The sequence below is a fragment of the Podarcis tiliguerta genome (assembly GCF_965153285.1).
Source record: "Podarcis tiliguerta genome assembly, chromosome: 4".
Classification (NCBI taxonomy): domain Eukaryota; kingdom Metazoa; phylum Chordata; class Lepidosauria; order Squamata; family Lacertidae; genus Podarcis; species Podarcis tiliguerta.
Genome location: NC_139537.1, coordinates 24929763 through 24953993, shown reverse-complemented (window position 1 = coordinate 24953993; position 24231 = coordinate 24929763). Strand labels below are relative to the sequence as shown.

The 24231-nt window shown below is 43.1% G+C and overlaps 1 protein-coding gene across 3 annotated transcripts in view; it reads left to right on the top strand.

The window, feature by feature from the left end:
- The window catches only part of LNX2 (ligand of numb-protein X 2), a 70175-nt gene that overhangs the window by 1807 nt on the left and 44137 nt on the right, over positions 1–24231 (top strand). Inside the window, exon 2 of one of the 3 annotated variants that reach the window (XM_083437129.1) lies at positions 14619–14968. The exons of the other annotated variants lie outside the window; for them this stretch is intronic. The gene's annotated coding sequence lies outside the window, so the exon portion shown is untranslated. The remainder of the gene's footprint in view (positions 1–14618; positions 14969–24231) is intronic. 3 annotated transcript variants of the gene reach the window in all.

Below are 24231 nucleotides of genomic sequence, written 5' to 3'. Positions count from 1 at the left end.
GGGTCACCGGTCCGTTGGTAGCAGAAGGCAAGAGATAGTGTAGCATGGGGGACATCAAACCCATGAACCAAGCCGATGAGTCACAAACCAACACAGAACTCTCTTGTTGAACTCTTTTTCAGGGGTTCAGAAACCACACATGAGTTGGGGTGTCCATCCAAAAGGTTGTAAGCAGGAGCCTGTTGCTTTGTTCAGTCTTTATAGGGCCAGCCTCTGCCCTCAAGCAATGGGCAATTTTAAGACATAGGTGGTGCGTGGGATCTCTGACCTGCATATATGTGTAAGAGCCTTATGTCAGGTAGATAGGGGACCATGGGGTAGGCTACTTGGTGGAGTATGTAAAAGAATAGCCTACAACATAGAATGTATAGGGTGTTAGTGAAGAGGTAGTACCTCTGGTGGGGTAGTCTGTCCTCCTTTGATACCCACCATGCACTTAGCTCTCACGTGTGGCTCCTAGAAGCTGTCAGCATGTGACAGTAGCCACACCCTGGGAAATGGCTTCAACTGGCCAGCTAAACCAGTTGAGGGTAGCCGATGGGTCTCAAACCCACTGTGAGGGGTCCCCTGCATGCGAATACAGGCTCTGGTGGATGAGACCAATAGTGGGTCTGATGGTCAGGAAGGCAGTTTCTGCATGTGTTGTAGAGGGAAGTGATGGGCAGATGGGGCTTACCAACCCGGGAAGGCTGCCCATCTAAGAGAAGGAAAACTCTGATTCTAAACCTCCACTGCTTTGCGTTGCGGGATAACTTTAGGAGAAGAAAAGGCTAAGGAGTAAACCCGTCACAAATCCGGAGTGGAGTCCCTAAGGTGGTTGGATGGCGTCTTGTACACCTCCTGCCAGCAACTCCTGCAGCCAAGCTGGTGCCAACTGTATTTCTCTGTTTTCCTTTGAACCACATCAGCAAGGCCGAGAGGGGGCAGATCTTGTCATCTGGGCAGTGCAGGACCTCCATACACATGTCCCAGCCTTGCGCCCCAGGGAGGTCACTTGGGTGCTGCAAATGTAGCACTTTGACTTCACTCCTGGAGGAGCACTCCATTGTCTCTCGAGACAGACGGATGTCAACAACAACATAAAACTGGGATAAACATGACTGTGGCCATGAGAACTTGCTTTTATGCCAGTGCATAGAAACATAGGTAGCTTCTTTGCACTGAGTCAGACCACTGGCCCACCTAGAGCAAAATTTTCTACACTGACTGCCAGTCACTCTCCAGAGTTTCAGCTAGAAGCTTTTCCTAATCCTACCTGGACATGCCAAGCATTGAATCTGGGACCTTCCACATTAAAACCATGTGCTCTGTCACTGAGCTAGGACCCGCAGTAATATATTATATTGGTGTGCAAGGATGAGAAGGAACATGAGTTATTTTACCAAGACAACTTTAAGAAAAGATCCTTCATTCAGATTACTGTGTGCCATTGGCAGAGAGTAAAAATGAGCAGCGTTAATGATGCCAAGATGACTTGATTCAATCCCTTTCTCTTCCTTCTTCCTTACACCTCAGTCTTAGGGAATGGATTTAAAGACAATGATGCAGCCAGCAACCAACCTTGCTGAATCTAAACAGGCCTTCACCTTGTCAGGGCCTGGAAGGAAAACTGCCTGGGAAGCCTGTAGAGCATACATCCCTCCCCAGGTTTGGTTCATGGTCTCACCAGGCAAAGGGAAATGCCTCTCTCTGGAAAGATGCTGCCTGGGTAGAATAATACTGAGCTGGACAGACCAATCGCCTGGCTTGGTGTAATTCGACTTCCTGTGTTCCTAAACATTCCTGTGTTCATGATACTGTTTCCAGAGGGATAGCTGTCTTAGCCAGCTGTAGGAAGAACAACAGAGCCCTGTGTCACCTTGAAGACTAACAGATTTATTATAGCATAAGCTTTTGTGGACTACACCCACTTCATGTAGGAAGTGCATTTTCATGCATCTGATTAAGTGGACTGTTGTCCATGAAATCTTACGGCATAATGAATCCGTTAGTCTTTTGGTGACGTACTATTTTTTTTTTTTGTACTTGATGCAGATGAGCCCTAGAAATGTCCTGTCTGGCATATTCAGGCATTTACCTGCTTTGCTGCTGGATCATGACCCCAGTGATGCAGTTAGGTCATTTTGGACTCTGGGCCTAAGGGCCCCTTCTTTAGATGGCAATCTGGATTTATCTTACTTCAAACTCTGCTAAGTCAGCCTTACTGTTCTGCCTGACTGTCTCGCTCCCCACTGCCTCAGTTCACTGGAGTTCTGGACCCCAAAGTCTAGCCTTGAGAGCATCACTGTGTTGCTCTCTTGTGATTGATGAGGATCCCTGGACCTTTTTGCCCCTGTGTTCTTTCTGCGTAGGAGTCACTAGTAAAATATAAAACCTAGTTGTTGTTCCCCAGAGGCATGGCTCTGTATTCTTGAGTTTAATTCCATTTTATATCGTTTCAGTTCCTAAGGTCGTCTGTTTCATCCTGCCTACCTTTGGAGCTTTTCTCTAGGTTATCTCTGCCTCTCACTATGGTGCTATCGCCAGCACCTTCCCTCCCACAAGGGCATTGATGAAAAAAATATGGAATAAAACAGGATCCCCCAGAAGCTCCACTTATTGTTTCTCATTTTCCTGGTGGCAGTTGTGATCCAGCAAGGTTGGGAGGGTCACGTGTTTCTCACCCTGCGCTAACTTTAAAGTTTACTTTTGTAAAGGTAAAGGTGCTTACGTCCTTTAGAGGGATGGTACGTTTAACTCAGGCATCCCCAACCGTCGGCCTTCCAGATGTTTTGGACTACAATTCCCATCATCCCTGACCACTGGTCCTGTTAGCTAGGGACCATGGGAGTTGTAGGCCAAAACGTCTGGAGGGCCTCAGGTTGGGGGTGCCTGGTTTAGCTCCACATTCTTTCTAGCACTACTAGCTCTGCTAATGCCTGGGGTGGGATAGGAATGCCACAGCTGAGAGATGATAATGACACCAGACTCTTGTCTGATATTGGGTGTGCTACCTCTGAATGAGGAACTTTTTATTTTGGACTTTTGCATCCCGTAGCTGCTGGATCCATGCACTTGTCTCATTGATGTTTAAAGTCAGTTATGCAAGTTGTAATTGCAACAATACTGCAAAATGTTGTGATTACAACTTGCACAAATGAGTTCTGTGTGTGTGTGTGTGTGTGTGTGTGTGTGTGAGCGCTTCCATTTGTCCTGGGGCTGCTTCTCTCTGGTTTTTGTGGATGACTGAGTTTTTTTCTCCCTGCCTCTCAAAATTATTATCCCCTTATACAAGCATTTTGAATTGAGCACGAATGTATAAGCCTCAGTCGTGACCTTTTTTAAAAAGCTGAACATCTTGCATTCTTCCCTGTTAAAATAGTTTTCCAAATGCATGTTTCCTGGTTGGCGGATAACATGGGGTGCAGGGTTACTTGCAGAGGAGAAATGGCTGGTGGAAGAGGGCAAGTGTACTTAACCCTTCTCCTGCGATTCTGCTAGGATTCTTTCCTGTCCCCATGGATGGACTTATCCACTAGTATTGGAGTCCAGCTGAATCAAATTAAAGGAACAAATGGCCAGGCTGTAGAGTTGCAGGGGAGACTTGGTGGGTGGGGAAGGGTTAAGCATCCCTTCCCCTCAGCTGATTATCACCTGCCAGTAGCCCTTTGTGCATCCCTGTGTTGGTGTTACACAGCAAACAGTGGGTTGAGAATCCCTTGTTTGCTGCATAATGTTTGATTATACCCCTAAGCAAAGGAATGGTTGTAACTCCCCCATGGGATTAATGGTGCAGAATTTCACTATCCCGTTGCCTTTGAAATTGCACACCGCTCTTGTTTAAACTTACCTGTCATTATCAGAGGCTAAGTATGGTTATTAAGCCAACATAGTCGGTTTGTGGATGTTGCTTATGTATGGAAGACTGTGTACATAAGTATTTTTTTCCCCCTCGGAGATTGAAACGTTGCTGTGTTCCCCTGATGCTGTTCTATAAAAGGGCTCTAACGTGAAAAGGAATGGAATTGCTGAGTGTGGGTGGAAGAAAGAACAGCTGCAAGTGAGCCCCTGTTACAGGAGCTGGATTCAGGTTGTGTGTGTTGCAGCCCTGCCAAAGAAAACCATAGCTGTGTCTAAACTTCTCTGGGGCACCTCAGAACAGACAGTTACTTGGAAGCTCAAGTCTGGAAGTGTGTGCCTTAATGAAAGATTTTGCAATCTCTCTTGGGCACTTTTTGCTTTTTCAAGCCACCGTATAACTGTATGAGCCTGCTTTTATTGAGAAAGGGGGGGAAATCACGTGGGATTAAAGGAGATGTTAGTATTGCTATTTGACTGAAAATAAAATTTGTAGGCAGTGTGGTATAGTGGTTAGAGTGCTGGGCCACAACAGTGGAGACCCAGGTTCAAATCCCCCCCAGTCATGAAGTTCACTGAGTGACCTGGAAGCAGTTGTCATCTCCCAGCCTAACCAGTGCAACTGGGCAGTTTTTAGACCAGGGATGAGAAGCTTGTTGGACTACAACTCCCATCATTGCCACGCCTTGTCCATGCTGCCTGGGGCTGACAGGAGTTGGATTCCAACAGCACGTGGTGGGCTGTAGGTTCCCCATCTCATAAGAAATAACCAGCTGGATACGGCCAATGGCCCATCTAGTCAAGCATCCTGTTCTCACAGTAGCCAGCCAGATGCCCAAAGCAGGACCCAAGCTCATGAGCACTCTGTCCTCCAGCAACTGAGATTCAGAAACATTAGTGCCTCTGACTGTGCATAACCATCATGGCTAGTAGCCATCAGTAGCTATGTTTCAGACTCTGGACTTAATGGACTTAAAGCCCCCCACTTCTCTCTAGATCAGCTTTCCCCAAACTTGGGTCTCCAGTTGTTTTCGAACTACAGTTCCCATCATCCTTGACCACTGGTCTAGCGAGCTAGGGATGATGGCAGTTGTAGTCCAGAAACAGCTGGAGGCCCAAGTTTAGGAAACTCTGCTTTAGATGGTAATGTTCACTCAAAACGTGGTGAACCAGACCTGCTGTGCATCTGCTCATTTGGCAGAGGGATGCCGTGAACGTCTTAAGTCCTCTGCTGACAGCATAACCACCTACCTTGTTGAGCAGTTGTGAGGATACAAGCAGTGGAAGAGGACCTTTGGATTTGTTAGCTGCCCTGAGATTACTTTTGCCAAAGGGTGAGATTAAAATTGCATCAATAAATAAAAACGAGTGAGCACATGAATTATTTCAGATGTGGCATGGGCAGATACGAGCCTGCCCTCTTTGATCCACCCCCCTTCTCTTCTCCCATTTACTAATGCATGCTCAGTGCTATTTGATTGTTTGCTTTTGTAGAAATCCACTATTAAGTACTTCTGAGCTTCCTTTAATTCCTTTTTTAATTACATTATATTGTGAGCTTAGTGTTTTTCTTTTGTACGCAGTAAAAAAAAAAAATCTGTTATGGATTAGCTGAAGGTATGTTTGACAATCTGCTTCTGAAAATGATTTCCTAAATTATAAAGTGCACTTAACCTTTTGTTGTCGTTTGTTCAGAAGGGAAACTGTTCCCGGCCAGACCTTCATTCCATCCCTTTAAACAAGCAATGTGGCCAATGAGAATTCCTGATTCTTCCTGACTTGTTGATGTTTTACACTTCCTAAGCATACAATCAGACAGGAGATCAAGAGGGCTTAGGAAACTAACATCAGATGGGGGTTGAGCTGCTGTCCCAGTAAAGATGCTTGTGCCATATGCTGCTCTGACTTTGTGGAAACAAATTCCCTTCCGATAGAAAAGAAGTGCATGAAATATTAGCATGACGGGAAATTTCTGTTGCAGGTCTTTGCCCTCTGAGGCTTGTTCTTTGCCGCTCCAGAGGACAGGACTCTTCATTTTAGGGTGGTGGGTTCGAGCCTCACATTGGGCAAAAGATTCCTGAGTTGCAGAGGGTTGGGCTAGATGACCCTCCTGGTCCCTTCCAACTCTACAATTCTATGATAAGCCAATCAATCAGTTAATCAAGTTGATTGCCACTGTAGAAGCTTTTAATGTTTGATGTACTATAGTATTTTAATATTTTTTGGGAAGCCACCCAGAGTGGCCGGGGAAGCCCAGCCAGATGGGCGGGGTATAAATAAATTATTATTATTATTATTATTATTATTATTATTATTATTATTATTGGTAAAAATAGTAATGATGGTAATGATGATAATAATAATAATAATAATAATAATAATAATAATAATAGCAGCTCAGTAGTAGATCACAAGGGACACGGGTGGCGCTGTGGGTTAAACCACAGAGCCTAGGACTTGCCAATCAGAAGGTCGGCGTTCGAATCCCCACGACGAGGTGAGCTCCTGTTGCTTGGTCCAGCTCCTGCCCACCTAGCAGTTCGAAAGCACTTCAAAGTGCAAGTAGATAAATAGATACCGCTCCGGCAGGAAGGTAAACAGCGTTTCTGTGCGCTGCTCTGGTTCGCCAGAAGCGGCTTAGTCATGCTGGCCACATGACCCAGAAGCTGTATGCTGGCTCCCTCGGCCAATAAAGCGAGGTGAGCGCCGCAACCCCAGAGTCAGCCACGACTAGACCTAATGGTCAGGGGTCCCTTTACCTTTACCTAGTAGATCACATGCTTTGTGTGCAATGGGCCCCAGGTTTTATCACCTTCCCTTCCAGGTAAGGCTGTCTGAAACACTGGAGAACTGCTGCCGGTCAGTGTTGACAGTACTGAGCTAGATGGACCTGTGGCTTGGTTACAAGGCAGCTTCCTGAGCCCTGTTGCCCGGGGTGGATGGGAGTTGTGGTCTAAAAACATCAGGAGAGCACTAAGTTGGCAAAGGTTGCTCTAGACTCACATACAAAAAGGCTCCTATCTCCAGCCTTTAACCAATTAATATGGCAGAACATTCATTGAAGTTAATGCATTGGAGCCTTGTGGTCCCCTAGCATGTTGAAAGTGGGCATATGGGCGTGCATGCAAAGCGTTAGGGCAGATTTCATAAAACAAGCAGCCTGTTCTCGGCAGTTGAATCAGCAGCAACTTTTGGGCCAGGGAGTTACGTTTTCTTTTAGGAGTGATTCCTATGCCTGTCCTCTGATGGTTTCCAGTAAAAAAAAGATTCAGGAGAAACCACCCCTTTCTTCACTTTTTTTGTCCAGCTGGTGATACAGAATAGATGCCCACCTGATTTTCACTCAGCAGTAGTATGGTAGCCACAGGCAGCATTTTTTGTTTAAAAATGAGGTACCTCATATCTTGATAAAAGTACTGCGTAAATCTGTAGAGACTGCATGTCTCTCAAGAAGTCCAACTCCCTTTAAGGTCTAGGAAGTTCCTGCTCCAATCCTTGCATTAGCAAGGTAGAAATGCTGGTAGCTATTAGCAGGAGCTATTAGCTGCCCTGATCTTTTTGAATGAGCTCCTGAAGGTGATGGCATCAGTTCACCCCTTTTGAATTTTCTGGATCGGATGCAAAGTACATCTTTTTAATATTTCCTTTGGGATCTGTTATAGATTATGATCTTTAAGCTGCCTGCTATTTTGGTGTAAGCCTTTATGAATTTTTAACCTCTTCTTTTTAAATAGCTCTTACTGCTTGGATTGTTTTTATTGTGGCGAGCTGCTTAAGCCATCTCGAACACAGGGTGAAGTGTGTGATACAGGAGTGCAAGAAATAAACGGCACCAGGTTGAAAAAGCCTACACGGATTGGCAGTGACTTTCCAGGGTCTCAGGCAGAAGGGTCTTTCCCCACCCTACCTGGAGGTGCCAAGGATTGAACCTGGGTCCTTCTGCATGTAAGCAGAGGGGCAAGCAACACCAGTCACCACTAAACCCTGCGCCAAAAGGAATGCTGGATGTGAAGCAGCCACGCTCCATCAGTTGGACCCAAAGAAGGCAGTCCATCCTGGTTAGATGCTAATCCTCTCCAGAATGGACTGAATTTAAGAAACAGACTGACATCAGTGGGAAGACACCTGGCGTCCTCATTCAAGCCCTTGAGCTACCGTATTGGCCTGAATATAAGCCGCACCTACAAATAAGCCACACCTTTAAAATTTGGTTGCTTGGGGGAGGCTTGGGAGCCGCAGATGGGACAGGACGGGCGCCGTTGCCCCATGCTCCTGGGCTGCTCTTTGGGGGGGGGGTCATGTTGCCTCGCCAGCGGCCTTCTCTCTCTTCCCCCTTATCTCTGGCGGCTTGAGGGAGGCTTTGGAGTAGCGGGTGGGCCACACAATCAGAATGGGGGGGGGGGGGAGTGTGTGACATATTTGGGTCAATACGGGACATGGTGGCCAGTAGAACATCACGTTTTCTTTTGTTAGGCTGGTGTTGGAGTAGTATGCTCCCCCGCACTGGAGAAAGCTAGTTTTGATTTGGTGGGAGGGAACCTTTTTTGGGAGTGGGGTGGGAATCAGGCTCCCCCCCCCTTCTTTAGTGATGATCCTATTACCCATCTCTTGCATCAGGGGTTCGTGCTCACTTAACTAATGATAAAGCCGAATTTTACACATGAAGAGCTGGCTGTTCTGCAGATTTACTTTTATAACTAGGATTATATTTCATTGTGACAGTTGAGCACATCTACACATTAATTTTATATCCTTATTAAGGCGACTTAAAGCTAAAGTTGGAAACAGTAACTTGGTGTTCTAAATGTGCAATTTTTTAAAAATAGTGAGATTTATGAAACTTTGAATGTTAAACGTGTCGGAGAAAAGTTATTTTCAGGGAGGGAGGGAGGAATAATAATCAACAATTAGCAGCACCGGCTGTTATTCAGTATATGTTAAATGTTTACCCACAGGCTGCTGCAGAGAATCTGCACAATAGAACCCATGCAGTCTAAAAGGTTAGAAAAGGACTGGGAAAATATCCAGGTAAAAATATTTGGTGTATAAAACCAGGCTAGTGAGAAGTATATCCTGTGTAGGCTTCCAAGGGCCAGATAGATAAGCTTGGAGGGCCACATTTGGCCCCCAGGCCTGAGATTCCCCACTTATGGGTTGGAGTGTCAGGCATAACAACAACAACAACAACAATTTTGTACCTCTCCCATCAGACTGGGTTGCCTCAGCTACTTTGGGTGGCTTCCAACAGAATATATGAAAACATAAGAAAATATCAAACATTAAATGCTTCCTGATACAGGGCTTCAGGTGCCTACAGAGCATCTTATAACTGCTAATCTCTTTGCCAGCTGACAGGATGTGGCGAGTGCCACATCCAAGAAAGCCTTTTGCCCTGTAGCTTCATTTCTCACAATGAGGGAACCACCAGAAGGCCCTTGGGGCTGGACCTCAGTGTTCAGGCTGGACAATGGTGGTGGAGATGCTCCTTCAGGTATTCAGGCATCTACCCACTCGGCCATTGAGCTCACTGCGCGGCCTTCACTGCCTCGTAGCCTACAGGTACCTCAGGGTGGTGGTGAGGGTGAACTAATGGCGAGGGGGGATGTACCATAACTCACATTGGGAGCTCCTTGAAGGAAAAGTGGACTATAAAGAAATTAGATGTCAGCACTGAAAGTCCTTGAGCCAAACTGGGACCTTGGAATTGTGGGAATTGAATCTACACCTACTAAGAGATTTGAAAACAAATCTGAGTTGCCAGTGGCTATGGCAAGGAAGGGGGGATTTTTCAGCCTAAGGGCCGCATTCCCTCACGATTAACCTTCTGTGGGCCATCACTGGACATTGCCAATGCCAAAAGTGGTTGGGGCCACCTACACATACTGCCTGTTACCCCCCCCCATAACTCCCACATCCACCCACTCATATTTTCATTTTGCTCCACCCTGTCTCAAACTTGTTTACTTGGAAGTAAGTTCCATTGATCGGAGTGAGACATGGTTCCAGATAATTGTTTTTAGGATTGCTGCCTAATGTACATTTTTTAATAGCCATAATTGCTAGTGCATTAAACTGAACCATTACCTCCCAAGAGCTGTACAAATCTACTTAAATCAATGTCAGGATGTCTGATGCATCTCGGCGTACATCTGAGGGGAGAATAATGCTGATCTAAGAACTATTACACTCAATAACATTGCGTGAAGAGAGGCAATCCAAGTTTTCCATCTTTGGGCTGTTGACATGGTTGTTTTAATAATATGTAGATCATGCTTGTACTTCAATACCAGACTGACAATTTCTAAAACTCTTACAGGACAGTATCGCCCTTTAAATTATTTTGCCTAGGAGGTGGCTATTAACTGTTCCCGTATAGTAATATGTCTTTTTTGTGTGTGTAGTTAAAAACATAGAATTTCTAAAGGCCACTACTTTTATGCACTGACTGTGGAATCCTGCCCATGTTTACTCAGAAGTAAGCCCCATTGAGGTCAGTGATGCCCAGGTAATTGGGTATAGAATTGCAGCTTGAGAGCGAAATTCTCTGCATTGTGATTAGCAGGATTTTACCACCGCAGTGTCTCAGGGGCATACTACAGTGCCCTCTGCTGCTCTGCTTAGTTGCAATGGGACTATTGCAGGGGATCTTTCCGAAGATTGCACTCCAGAGCTGACAGCTGTTTGAAGTGCATTTCCTTAAGGTAGGGTTCTCATTGTGGGATCTAAAGCTGTCAGTCAAGTCCAACATTCCGAGAGAGGACTAACTGCCTCTATGTGGCAGGCAGTTTTGTCAGTTGGTCTGTTGGTCGGTTGCTGCAAGGAGTGTTAACTGCTTGGATGCAGTCTTCTCATGACTCACTACGATCTAGTACAGTGGTACCTCGGGTTACATACGCTTCAGGTTACAGACTCCGCTAACCCAGAAATAGTACCTCGGGTTAAGAGGCCCCATTAGCTAAAGTGGTGCTTCAGGTTAAAAACAGTTTCAGGTTAAGTCCAGACCTCCAGAACGGATTAAGTTCTTAACCCGAGGTACTACTGTATATAGTTTATCTGTTATGTAACCTAAGCCTGCCTTCAGGAACAACTCTGTAAACCTGAATGAATCTGATAGTAAAGTAGTTTATGTTAATATGATTCAGATTCAGGTGTGTTTTCTTTTAGAGGGACAGAAAGGGATCATCAACCAGGAAGGTATAATTATTGAAAAGACTGTTTTAATGAAGCGGTAGGATCAGAAATTGAAATCGCAGATGGAAATATTGTCAAAGCGAGAGGGGCTGGTTCTGTGAATTTGAAATTTAATGTAGAAAATCAACTTCTGTGATTTCAGTTTCAGATCCTGCTGCTTCACTCATTGTGTTTGACCATATCCACACCACACTGTTGCAGATTAACACTTTTCTTATTGATTTTGGTGTGTAACAGGCTGAGAGTAGAAGCAAATTAAATGGTCTGTTGAGCTCAACAGTGACCATTAAAATAAATAGTACCAAAACTTGAGGTTGATTACTTGGTGGGGCCCAATTTTAATCAGTTGGGATGGAAGAACATATTTGTCCCTTGTTTGTGGCTACTTTGGCTTTAGTGTGTTACTGTAATGCAGAACAAAAAAATAACATGTTAAAGATGGCTATTTATCATCTTTTTAATGGAAATTGATCAGATTAAAAATTTGCCTTCTTATCCAGTTAATCAGCAGACTTATTCCCGGCAGACTTCTTTGGGTTTGTATTTGTGTGTGGTATGCTTTTGTTTCTCCTGCTTTCCTAAGGTGTGTGTCTTCCTAAACAAAACTGGCATAGCATAATTTTTTTTTCAGAGGTGAGGTCTTGTGAATCAATGTAAAATAACAAAGAATCTGGTGGCACCTTAAAGACTAACCAATTTATTCTGGTATAGGCTTGCGTGAACTAGAGTCCACTTGATGAGATACAAGAAGTCTAATAGGGTCACTTACATTAATTTGCATACATTCTGGCTGTAATTGAATTGTTAATCTGTATCCTTTGCGTTTTATTTCCCTCCAACCTCATCGCTTACAATTCCACCCATGTATACTTATCCCTGCAGCTGATAATTCTCCTTCATGCATTTGATCAAGCCTAGATCATGGAAGTTCATTCCATTATAAATTTGTTAATTTTAAAGATGCTGCTCGACTCTCTTTGTTATAATCTTTTTAAAAACATCTTTACTGTGCTGAGATTCACAATATCCCATCCATATCCTGTTGGCTAATTATATCATTGGGCTTCAAAGCTCTGGTAGCGATCATATATTTACTTACAATGCATGGCTCTGTTCTGCTTCATCCTTCTGTACCGATAACACCGTAGTTTCTGGGTTGCATTTACTGCTTGTGGAACTACTTTCATGTAGAGGTGCACCTGGTATCTGCACTATACAGTTGTTGTCTTACGCTGAAGATGGACTCGCTTTGCTCTAATCTTTGACAAATTGAGATGTTTATATTTTAGGACCCATCCTGTTTGTCTGACTGCAATTTAACTTATTGTAACCTGCCCTGGGACCTTGGGGTGTGCAATAAATCAAAACCAGAATGGTGCAACTATACAAGGAATGTTGAAGCTAGGCAGATTATTTAGCTTTTAATTCAAAATACATGCAGAATGCTTATGAAATGAGTTTTAAGATTATAGAGGGTTTTTTTTAGCTCCCCCCCCTTCACCACCCCACATTGTTCAGATGTTTAAGCTCTGGATTTACTGAAGAGCCAAGGATGAATTCCTAATTCTGTTAAAATCAATAGGACTATCATGCCATTGATTTAAGTGAATCCAGAATTCATTTATCGTTGGAAGCGGTTGCGGAATTGGTCTCGCTGATAATGAGTTTTCAAATACATGCAATAGCTTTCCAGTTTTAGAAGCAAAAGGAGGCAGTTCAGAAACCATGTGGAGTTGGTGCAGCTACACCAGGATGAGTGATTTGCCATAGACTGTTTATGTGCATTTCAAAAAGTCTAGGCGAGGGGTGGGAAACATTCCAGAAAAAGTAGCCTGTTTCTGTAGTTTTTAACAGAGGAGTTTATAGGTACTCTGTTCATGGCTAGAAATTATTATTATTATTATTATTATTACTACTAGTAGTAGTAGTGGTATAATTCCGATACCACTGTTCATCTGAAGATCATGGGGCAGTTTAAAATATGAAAACACAAAAATATATAACATAGAAACAAACTATAACAATACCCCCCAACAGTTTAAAAGGCCATAGATTGTTTAATGAACCAGTGGCATATAACGCCTATTTTCAGACAGTTGTGCTGGTTGCCACTCAATGTTCTTGTGTTGACATTTAAAGCACTGAGCAACCTGGGAAAGCATCTTCTCTCCTTAGCAGCCTGCCTGTGTATTAAGATCAGCGAAGGAGGCTCTCCAAGTTGTTCTTGCATTAAATGGGGTTCATAGTGCAAGAGCCTGTGGAAGAGCCTTTTTAGTGATGACTCGGTACCTGCGGAATGACTTCCTCACTGCGGTGCATCTCACCTGAACTTCATACCTTTTCAGGTGCCAGGAAAAAAGCCCACCTTTTAGTAGCTAATGAGGTCATCTGTATGGTTTTCAAAAATGTAGCTTCTTTATGTAATTTGTGAGAATTGCTTTGTTTGTTTTTAATATTAGGTTTATTTTCTGTGAAACTGCTCTGTGACCAATTTTTTTTTGGGGGGGGGAAGGTGGTACAGAAGTCTTTCTTTTCTTTATAGAAATCTGTGTGCGCAGGACTTTAGATCATGCTCAGTATCAAAGAGATCTGGGTAATATACTAGAAAAATGTTCTAAGAACAGCTCGGAGTAAGCCGATTACAGGGAATGTGGAATCTTGTAGCTTAGAAGCTTTCAGAAATATTTGTCTGTTTATGGAGACTTCTGAAAACATCTGAATCTTTCTCCCCCAGCCCACTACTCTCCTTGATACAGTGCCATGTTCTTTTGCAAGTTATGCGTAATATCCTAAAATGTGCATACTAGTACATCACCATGGTAATTACTACTTTTAAAAAATATTGTACAGGATTCACTCTCTAAAAATCTGTTCTGTAACATAATGAAAATAACCTTGTTTCCTTTAAAGATTGACTGGGTGCACCTTGAACAAAAGCTATTTGTGTAATTCCATACAAAGAATAGTTATTTAGTAACTTAATGCGAGCCTCCACATCATCGTTTTATTTGTACGCTCAAGGCGGCTTGCAACATGACAAGATTTACATAATTACACACGTAACAAAAGTCGTAAACAAACAATAAAACAAATCAAAAAGTACACAACCAAAGTGAAACAATTTCCACATAAATAATAAGATCTAAAAATAAAGATACAAAAATTAATGTCAATTACAACAACAAACCCCCCTAAATAGCCCAAGGGTCTATTCAGCAGCTTTCGTAGCTGGAGTCAGTCAGGGCCCCACCCTCCCAGACCAGGTGGAATCAAGTTGGCAAGGCAGGGAGCAGGTCTTCCAGGACTCACAGACAAAATGGTCTCTGCAGTTTTGCCTATTAGACACATTTTTTGCAAACCAATTTTCCGTAATATAATTAATTTTTGTTAGGTCCTTTTCACTAATACATGCGTTTTTATGTGTGCACACTTTACCTTATCATATGCATTTTTGTACACATTACTCAGCTAGAGAACTGCACTGCAAGGTTCAGAGAAAAGCAAATTTCAGAGAATGGCTGTGTTTCAGTTTGAGCAGGCCTGTGGAATCAGGCCCACAGACCATCAAGTGCACCATCTTGTTTTCACAGCGGCCAACCAGATGCCTGTAGGAAACCAGCAAGCAGGATTCAACCACACGTGCACTCACCCCTCCTATGGTTTCCAGCAACTGATACTCAGAAGCATTGCTGCATCCAGCTGTGGAGGGCAGAGCACAACCATTGTAGCTAGTAGCCATCCAGTATCCCTCTCCTCCATGAATTTGTCCAATTCTCTTTTAAAGCCATTCATGTTGGCTTCTACCACTGCCGCCTGAATCACCCAACATTCAGCTGCATTGGACGCAGTGTTTTTTTCCATGGGTATTCAAGGGTACGCAGTACCGGCACATCTTTTTTTTGTTTTTAAAAAGTGTGGCACTTACTGTAACAACTTCATGGTGAGTACCAGCACCTATTTTTTTTATTAAGAAAGCACTGATTGTATGTCCATGATATTGCTTTGGAAAGTGAAGACTAGGTACATTTGCTTTTAAATGCAAACTGGACCCCCCCTATTCCTAGGAAAGAATCGCAGCTAATACTACAGCCGCAGACAATTGCAGTATATAAAGTTGCCTTCCTCTCCTGGCTGTTTTTAAAGGTTCCTTTTCAGGAAGACTTTTGGGCCACGAGTGGTTGCCCTTTCATTGAATTGTTTCAACTTGTGAGAAGCTACTCTGGTTAAATTAGCTTTTATGGCCTTCAATGTACTTCTAATCTTTTTTATTCTGCTGCTTTAGTGTTTAAATGCTACTTTTATTCTTTTGCTTTATAGTTTTTAAAAACTATTTTACTTTATTGTTACCTGCCTGATTTACAACCTGATTTACAACCAGAAGAATACCATGTATCTCAGGTGTCAAAGGCCTGGATAAAAAAAGCTAGCTTGTACAATATACTACATCTTATAATTTCAGTACCTAGGGAGACATTAAATGAGTTTTATGCAGCCACAGTGACTTAATGGTGTACTTTACCTTCAGTATAACCCAGTCTCCTCCCCACTTCCATCTCTTCCTTGCTCAGGAGAAGGCCTGTGTTTAGAGCCCTACTAAAGTGCCAAGGCCTAACTGGACAGGACAACACCACACAATACATTCTGAGCATTGTAGTTTATGCCTCCCAGAGCTACAGTTCCCAGCAGCCTTAACAAACTGTGGTTCCTGTGATTCTTTGGAGGGGAAGCAATGTGCTTTAAATGCAGGTGGTGGACACGATTCTGGCCATGAATCTCCCCACCATAGATTTCCTATAATCTCACCTCTTTAATAAGCTATTTCACAATTGCCAGCAACTCTTTTGAGCCCAAATCAGTAGTCCAGATTCAAGAGGCAGCTCATCAGTTGACTTAACTAGCTATCCATGTGTTTATTTCACATGCTTATTTCAGTGGGACTTGAGCCCATGTTAGTGAGGGCTTGCTGATCGGAAGGTCGGCGGTTCGAATCCCCACGACGGGGTGAGCTCCCGTTGCTCGGTCCCAGCTCCTGCCAACCTAGCAGTTCGAAAGCACGTCAAAGTGCAAGTAGATAAGTAGGTACCGCTCCAGCGGGAAGGTAAACGGCATTTCTGTGCGTTTCTGTGGTTTTGCCAGAAGCGGCTTAGTCATGTCTGCGGACAAACGTCAGCTCCCTCAGCCAGTAGAGCGAGATGAGTGCCTCAACCCCATAGTCATTTGTGACTGGACTTAACTGTCAGGGGTCCTTTACCTTTTTTTTTACTGATCCCAGCTAAGTGAGCCTAGAACTGCTGCATGAGATTCAAAGATTGCAAAATACCAAATTTTAACGTATCCAAACATATTTAGGAGTCACTAGGCACTGAAGACTAGTGTAATTACCTATTTTCAAGGCCAACAACCACCAATATCCTTATACACTAGAAGACTATCAGACTTTGCGCAGGAAAAGTGCCTCAATTTATTTATTTATTTTTAAAAGGTCATTTACATTGTAGGGCCAATGGGGAAAGGGCCACTAGAGGAAACAAAGCAAGCAGCGATAGCCTTAATTTTCCAGGCTGACAATGGTATTCTGTCCTCCTGTATCCCCTGGTATTGCCGTCGCTTTATGTTTCCTCTCTAATGGCATGAGCCAGGATGTCATAATATCCAAAATCAAATGTACCAGAAAATGTAATAAATTAAGAGTCAAGCCAGCAGAGTAATTGAAGAATAAAACTGGATGTTAAACAACAATAGACCATGTTATGGGGTAGTTACGGATCGACTGCTGTGCAGCAAAACACGCTGGAGGTGAGAGAGACCGTGTGATTTTGCCGTTGATGGCAACACTCCTCAGACTGCTTGCTTAAGTGAGGAAATAATGAGGGGAAAATAGCTGGAGTCAGTAGAGCAGCAATATGGTATCGCAGGAGGATTACAATGCCAAATTTGTTGTGTTTTGGATTTCATAACAGCTTTTTATGTAGCCCATCGCAAGGGTTCCATTCGTATGATCTCTCGACTGCTGGCATGCAATAGCTTTTGAGAGAGATGTGTTGCTTCGCATGCTGTGTACACACACTTTGTTTGCCCCCACAGCTACCCGGGATCAAACAAATTTTGCAGGTTTCCTAAACCATTAAACAACCCTGCATATTCTGTTGACCAGAGGTGAAAGTGGAAAGAATGTACACATTATGAACAGCAATCCCTCTTTCAAACTTGATAGCAGCTTCCAGGCTCCGGAATCCTTAAAACAGATCTGTAAAAAGGCAAGCAATACTGCCCCCTTGTTACCACCTACCCTTCACCATAAGGCCCTTCGGGGGCATGTTACAACAGTTTAATGCTTCTTGCATGCCTGGATGGAGGACAGAGAGGGATGTGTGAATGTGAGGAAACCAGCCTGTTGTACAAAGGTACAATTCACATATAATGCACTGCTTACTTTCGTTTAGTTTTTAATATGGTTAGAAGGGAAAAATACAAGTAAAAAATAAAAAGGAGAATTCCCTGGATGCCTAGATCCAAGTTTGGGGCAAGTAGTCTTTGGTGAGAGAGCCCCAGCAGAAATTTAAGATCACACAACATGCAGCAAAGTAAAACATGAAAATACAGGCTGTTAGACCTTTAAAATACCCCCTTCTAAGTTACTTCCAAGCTTTCTACTTTCTTTAGCATAGAAAGAGACTACATGTTTGGTAAGTTAAAAATGATTTACCGTACTTACAAACTCTTCAAAGGACAGATGCATGTGCTTTACCATACAACAGCACGAAAAGACAGGTAGCACAACTTAGGTTGGCTCCAGAAAGGTAAGTGTTTCTAAATAGTTTGTATAGAAACACAAAGGTGGCTGGCTAAAGCCACATGGTCTAAGCTTGGAGCCAAGCTGGTAGGATTCACATGGTGGAATAATGGTAGAAAGTGGAAAAATAAAGAGTATATTAACCATTCCTCCCAAAGTGAGGGAGTGTGACTTAGCTAAGCCTGGCAGGACAGCTTACTCTATGGTCTTAACCCCTTCATGCATTAATTAGAGTTAAGCATGTTGGTTATATGAGGCTGGATATATCCCAAAATCTTTACCTCTGACCCTGTCTACTACAGTGGTACCTCAGTTTAAGAACTTAATTTGTTCTGGAGGTCCGTTCTTAACCTGAAACTGTTCTTAACCTGAAGCACCACTTTAGCTAATGGGGCCTCCTGCTGCTGCTGCGCCGCCGGAGCATGATTTTTGTTCTCATTGTGAAGCAAAGTTCTTAACCAGAGGTAATATTTATGGGTTAGTGGAGTCTGTAACCTGAAGCGTATGTAAACTGAAGCGTATGTAACCTGGGGTACCACTGTACTAGCATGTGGCCCCGGGGAGGTTGCCTAGGACCTAGATTAAAAGCTAACTGTGAATAAAATATGAACCTACCCCCTAGCAGTACAATTTGGGAGCCAGTGGCAAATTTTCCATTCTTCTATTTTTTATTATATTTCTGTTAGATTCCCATTTTCTTGCAAGCTCCCTACTTCCCTAGGGACCTTCAGTGCTTCCCTTTCCCATTGGGCTGAAGGGGAGTCTAAATATTTGCTGGGTGGGCCATCTGTGCCCTTGTCTTATTGCTGTATACTGGGCAAATCTCCTTGGAATTAAGTTCTGTACGTTTTCAATAGAAATTACTTTTAAGTAGGTGTTTTTAGGATTGCATGTCTAATTGCATTTGAGGGAGCTCAAACTCTGGGTTCCTGGCATGTGATATAAAAACCCTTCTGTGGAAGGCAGTCTCATTAAAACTAATGGGTCTTGCTTTCAAGAGAGGGCAACTTTGGACGTAGGCTTTACCTCAGTCAGTGAATTAGTGCAACACATACAGCCATGTCAACCAAGCACTTTCTTATTTAAGAACCTAAGAAGAGCCTGCTGGATACGGCCAGTGGCCCATTGCATGAAGAACCACTTAAAAAAATTGTCCAGAATTTGCCAACGTTTAAGCTTCATTGGATGTTCATGAGTTCTAGAGTTATGGGAGAGGGAGAAAAGCTCTTATTTATCCACTTTTTCCATGCCTTGCATAATATTATGAACTTATTTCATGTCACCTTTTACCCACCTTTTGTCTAAACTTAAAAATTCCCCAATTTTGCAACCTTTCTTCATAGGAGAGGCACTCCATCCATTTGATCATTTTGATCCTTTTCTGAATCTTTTACTTTTTTTAAAAAAAAGTTTTTTATTCTTACACCTTTGTTGAAAAAAGCCATGTACAACATTTAACATAAAAAACGAAGCACATTTTACACATAAACTAAAAGAAAGGAAAGAAAGAGGAAAGAAGGAAAGAAGACTTCTGATTGATTCTCTTTCAGCTTTATAGACGTATGCAAAACCCTTGCTCGATAATAACATCCAACTCTTCTACTTTCTATAAACCAACCTTTTTTCCCAGTCTCCAAACAAGCTCATTTCCCCTTTTGTGCAAAAAGTCCATAAGGGCTTTTGAATCATTAATAAACGTCAACAATGATTTTCCTCTAATTAGACACATCAAGTTGGCCAGCTCAGCCAAAGCCATTAATTTCAACAACCATTCTTCCACAGTAGGTAATGATAAGTCTTTCCATCTTTGTGCATGTAACAAACTCACTACAGTGAATCTTTTCTGAATCTTTTCCAACTCTACAATCTCCTTTTTGAGGTGAGGTGACCAGACGTGTGCACAGTACTCCACATGTGGTTGTACCATATATTTGTACAGTGGCATTATGATGCTGGCGATTTTACTTTCCACTCCTTTCCTAATGATCCCTAGCAAGGAATTTGCCTTTTTCACGGCTTCCGCACACTGGGTTGGCATTTCTTCCACCAGCAGACAATTAAAAAGCAGTTGGTTTTCAGTTGTGTTTTTAACCTCTAAGGACTGCTTTGCACATAGGAAGTTCTAGAAAGTTGAGTTGTCAGAAAGTTTTTCCTGATGTTTAGTCGGAATCTCCTTTCTTGAGTGTTGATGTTGACTGTGAGTGCAACAATTAGGTGGCTGATAACACATGCACTTTCCAGGGAATTCTGATTGGTTGTTCCTAGTAACCTAGTTATACAGATAACGAATCAAAGTTCGGTTATGTATACTGCGTAACATAGCCCTAAGGGTGTTACGGGAAGTAACCGGAGAGATGTATTTTGGACGCATGTTTGTACACATCATATGTTGGTTCAGACATGAGCCCAGTGTGTAGGTTGTGGTGGTTCTTGGGGGCAAGCATTATGCTCGTGTGCTCTCTTCCACAACGCACAAAATATTTAAGAAGAACGGTTGTGTAGTGGTTAGAGTGTTGGACTACGACCTGGGAGGCCAGGGTTCAAATCCCCACTCAGCCATGAAGTTCACTGGTGACCTTGGGCCAGTCCCTGCCTCTCAGCCTAAGCTACCTCACAGGGTGTTGTAAAGATAAAATGGGGAGAGGGAGAACTGAGTCTGCTAGTTGAGCTTCTTGGAAGAAAGGTGGGATGTAGCTGAAATAATAATACAGTGGTACCTCGCTTTAAGAACAGTCCTGTTTACGAACAATTTGGTTTACAAACTCCGCAGAACAGGAAGTCATGTCCCGGTTTGCAAACTTTACCTCGGTCTAAGAATGGAATCCGAACGGTGGAAGGGCACCAGCGGCGGGAGGCCTCATTAGGGAAAGCACGCCTCGGTTTAAGAATGGACTAATAATAATAATAATAATAATAATAATAACAACTCTACCCTGCCCATCTGGCTAGGATTCCCCAGCCACTCTGGGCAGCTTCCAACAGAAGATTAAAAATATATTAAAGCATCAGTCATTAAAAACTTCCCTAAACAGGGCTCCTTCAGATGTCTTCTAAATGTCATATAGTTGTTTATTTCCTTGACATGGGAGGGCGTTCCACAGGGTGGGTGCCACTACCGAGAAGGCCCTCTCCCTGGTTCCCTGTAACTTCTCGCAGTGAGGGAACTTCCAGAAGGCCTTCGGCGCTGGACTTCAGTGTCTGGGTTGAACGATGGGGGTGGAGACGCTCCTTCAGCTATACTGGGCCGAAACGGATTAAATTCGTAAATGGAGGTACCACTGTACAGGAACTAAGAATAAAATGTATGTAGTTACTTGGAGCTTGTCTTGTGTGACACACTGTGGTAAACAGATCAAACAAGTGGGCCTACTCACAGGCATTTATAGTTCTGAGATTGCCTGTAGTCTATATTATTATGGTGACTGTAATGTAGCAGATACAGCTGCACCCCCTCACCAATGTGTTTTACGTTGGGGATTTTAGGAATTCTCACTCTTTGACAAAAATGTTGAAAATCATTGGTTTAAAGATCTAAGTATGCAACTTGTCACTGTACTTCTATATGCTTAAGTCTACTTTATAGTTCTCTGGATTGGGAGGGGGGGGATCAAGTTGGAGACCAATAAATAGCAAAATCCTATTAAGCTCTGCCTTAATAGCTACATTCCTCTGAGCTAAGCATAGTCATTGGATTTAGGTAGCATCCATCAACGTATTTTGCAATGTTTTAAATTAACCTAATGATGCATCCAGGTTTTATTAAATCCAGTGCAATTTTTAAAACAAAGGGGCCATTCTTGCTCTTCTTAAGGTTGCTAGGTAAGCTCCTTCTTGATGAGACATTATAATAATTCTACACAACTAGAAATTGTAGGGACCTTTCTTGACAGTACAAAAGAGAGCTTCAATTGTCCCTTGGCGGTTTCTAATCGTAAAACAGTGAAACGCTAAACAGTATTTCATTGTTAATACGGTTGAAGCAATTTTGGACCAGCATTGGTAAAAGAAGCTATTATTATTACCGGTATTATTGTAATTACTATTTACCTACCTTTCACCAGCTGGTCCTAGGACAGGTTACAGTTTATGCCACTTTTGCGTTTATAAAGAAAAAAGAAACTGATACACTTTTTCAGTGTGTAGTAATGTTCATGTACCTTTAGCAGTTTCATGTGCGAAACTATGATTGATTGATTAAAATACCTTTTATCCCATTTCCTTTTGAAGCTTACTTGAAGGGTGGGAAGCATTAAAATGGCATTAAAAAACGGTGCTCCATAAAACAGAGTAAGTACAGTCAATAAATCTTGAGCAATCAAGTCATTGGGTTGCTAAAATGAGAAAGCCCTGAATCATTTTGAAGACTTTGGAAACCCATTTTAAGGAGAAACTTCCACAGCATCAGACTCGGCTACATAATCCATATCTGCCTTTGCTAATTCTCTTGTTGTTCACTCACTGTCTGATGGCCTACTACATCAAGGGTAGTCAATGTGGTGCCTCTCAGGTGTTGTGGACTACAGCACCTATAATCCGTGGCCATTGGCAGTGATGACTAGGGTTGATGGAAGTTGTAGTCCAAAACATCTGGAGTGTGGCACACAGTGGCGTAGCGTGGGGGGTGCAGGGGGGCCGGCTGCACCAGGCACAACATCTGGGGGTTAGGGTTAGGGGGCTCAAATTACTTGCCTTGCCCCGGGTGCTGACAACCCACGCTACGCCACTGGTGGCACATTGGCTACCCCAGTCCACGGTCTCAAAGGCCATTGTGGGATATTCAAAGGTCAACAAGGAAACAGACAGCAATTGTCAAAAAGAGTTGATTATTTCTTGAACTATGCTGCCAGGTCTTTCTTAATTGTTTTGTTTTGGTATGACCTCATCCACATTTCCACTGATTCAGAAATTGCAACAAACACTGGCATTTGTCATTAATTTCCATTCAAATTTGTATGACTATTATAGGTGACCTTAAGTTCCATTTTCAGTTGACTTTCTGGATTCAGTGAATTGGGTTTTTAAATAGTCAGATTCCCCCCACCCAATGAACATGATATTGAAGACTTCCAGAGGTTGTGTGTAAGTTATGTCCTTAGTCCTGAAGGGGTAGAATGGACTGTCCCACTTGAGAGTGCCATTTTGGGCAGCAATTCTATGGTGTGTACATGTGCTTTTAAAAATTGTTCCTACAGTAAAAAAAATGAGTACGTTGGGGAGTAATTTGGGCTAGAATCACTCTGCGTAATGTATTAGGTTTTGTTTCATTTTCGCTTGCAGGTTTGTTGTTTTTCTGAGATGTGGTTGCATTGAAAAAACGGCACCCCCGCCTGCAGCTGAACAAATTAATTCCACTTTATGGCCTCATTCTGCTTCATGAGTAAACTAGACCTCATTTTATGGCAGTCATTCTATCAGACCTATCTACTCTATAGGGTTGTTGTGAGAGGACAGGGAGGTTAACCCAGTTGTATGCCGCCATGAGCATCTCTGAGGTGGGGCAGGGCACAAACGTGGTGACAGAAATAAATGAATGCACTCCTGTGTCTGGAAATTGCCGTCAATGCAGTCTTTTGTTCAACGAAAAATCCTTTCCTATGGCACTACGGCTCAGAGCTTGTCATATCTGAAGTGGTTTATATCAGGCAGGATTTCTGATAGAGGAGGACAGGTGGGGGCCAGAGAGCTGTAGACTCCGATTTACATGGCGGCAGCAGATGCCCTTGCTTAGAATATTATTACAGTGACAAGTCTCGGGGGCCCAGTTGGTATCTGTGTCCTGAAGGCCTGTATGAAACGCTTTCAGTCTTGTTGCCAATTTTCAGCGAAAATTGCAAAACCCTGATGCTGCCTCCCATTCAAATTGGATGTGTGCCCCTGGACCAGGTATAACGGGGAATGTTTTACATCCTGAAGTTACTGCAGGAGGTGGACAGCTTATAAATAGAGCTGTTGTTCTGTTTTACATTCAGCCAAATTGACTTTGAGAGCTTGGTGTGGGCTGGAAGGAATATCAATTGACAGCCCCTTTCTTGTTTATCTGAGAGAAGTTTGAAGATGAAGGATGAAAAAAGGAATTTTATATGGGTTTTTTTGTGTTCAGAATTTTGCTTCTCTGCTACAATAAAGATAGCAGAATGTGCTGAGTTGGTGTGCCTACAGTCCTCAAGAAGAATTTGGTTTGCCGGGCCTCTTTATCCTGCCCTCAGTACTCTCCTAAAACACACACACACCCTTGGCTAGGAAAGGGACCTTGTGGCCCACCGGATGTTGTTGGACTACAGCTCCCATAATCCCTCACCACTGAGCACACTGACTGGGGTTGGTGGGATTTGGAGTCCAACCACATTTGGAGGCCTGCAGGTTCCCCATCACTGTTCCAGGCCATATATGATGTGGGATTTGGGGCAATT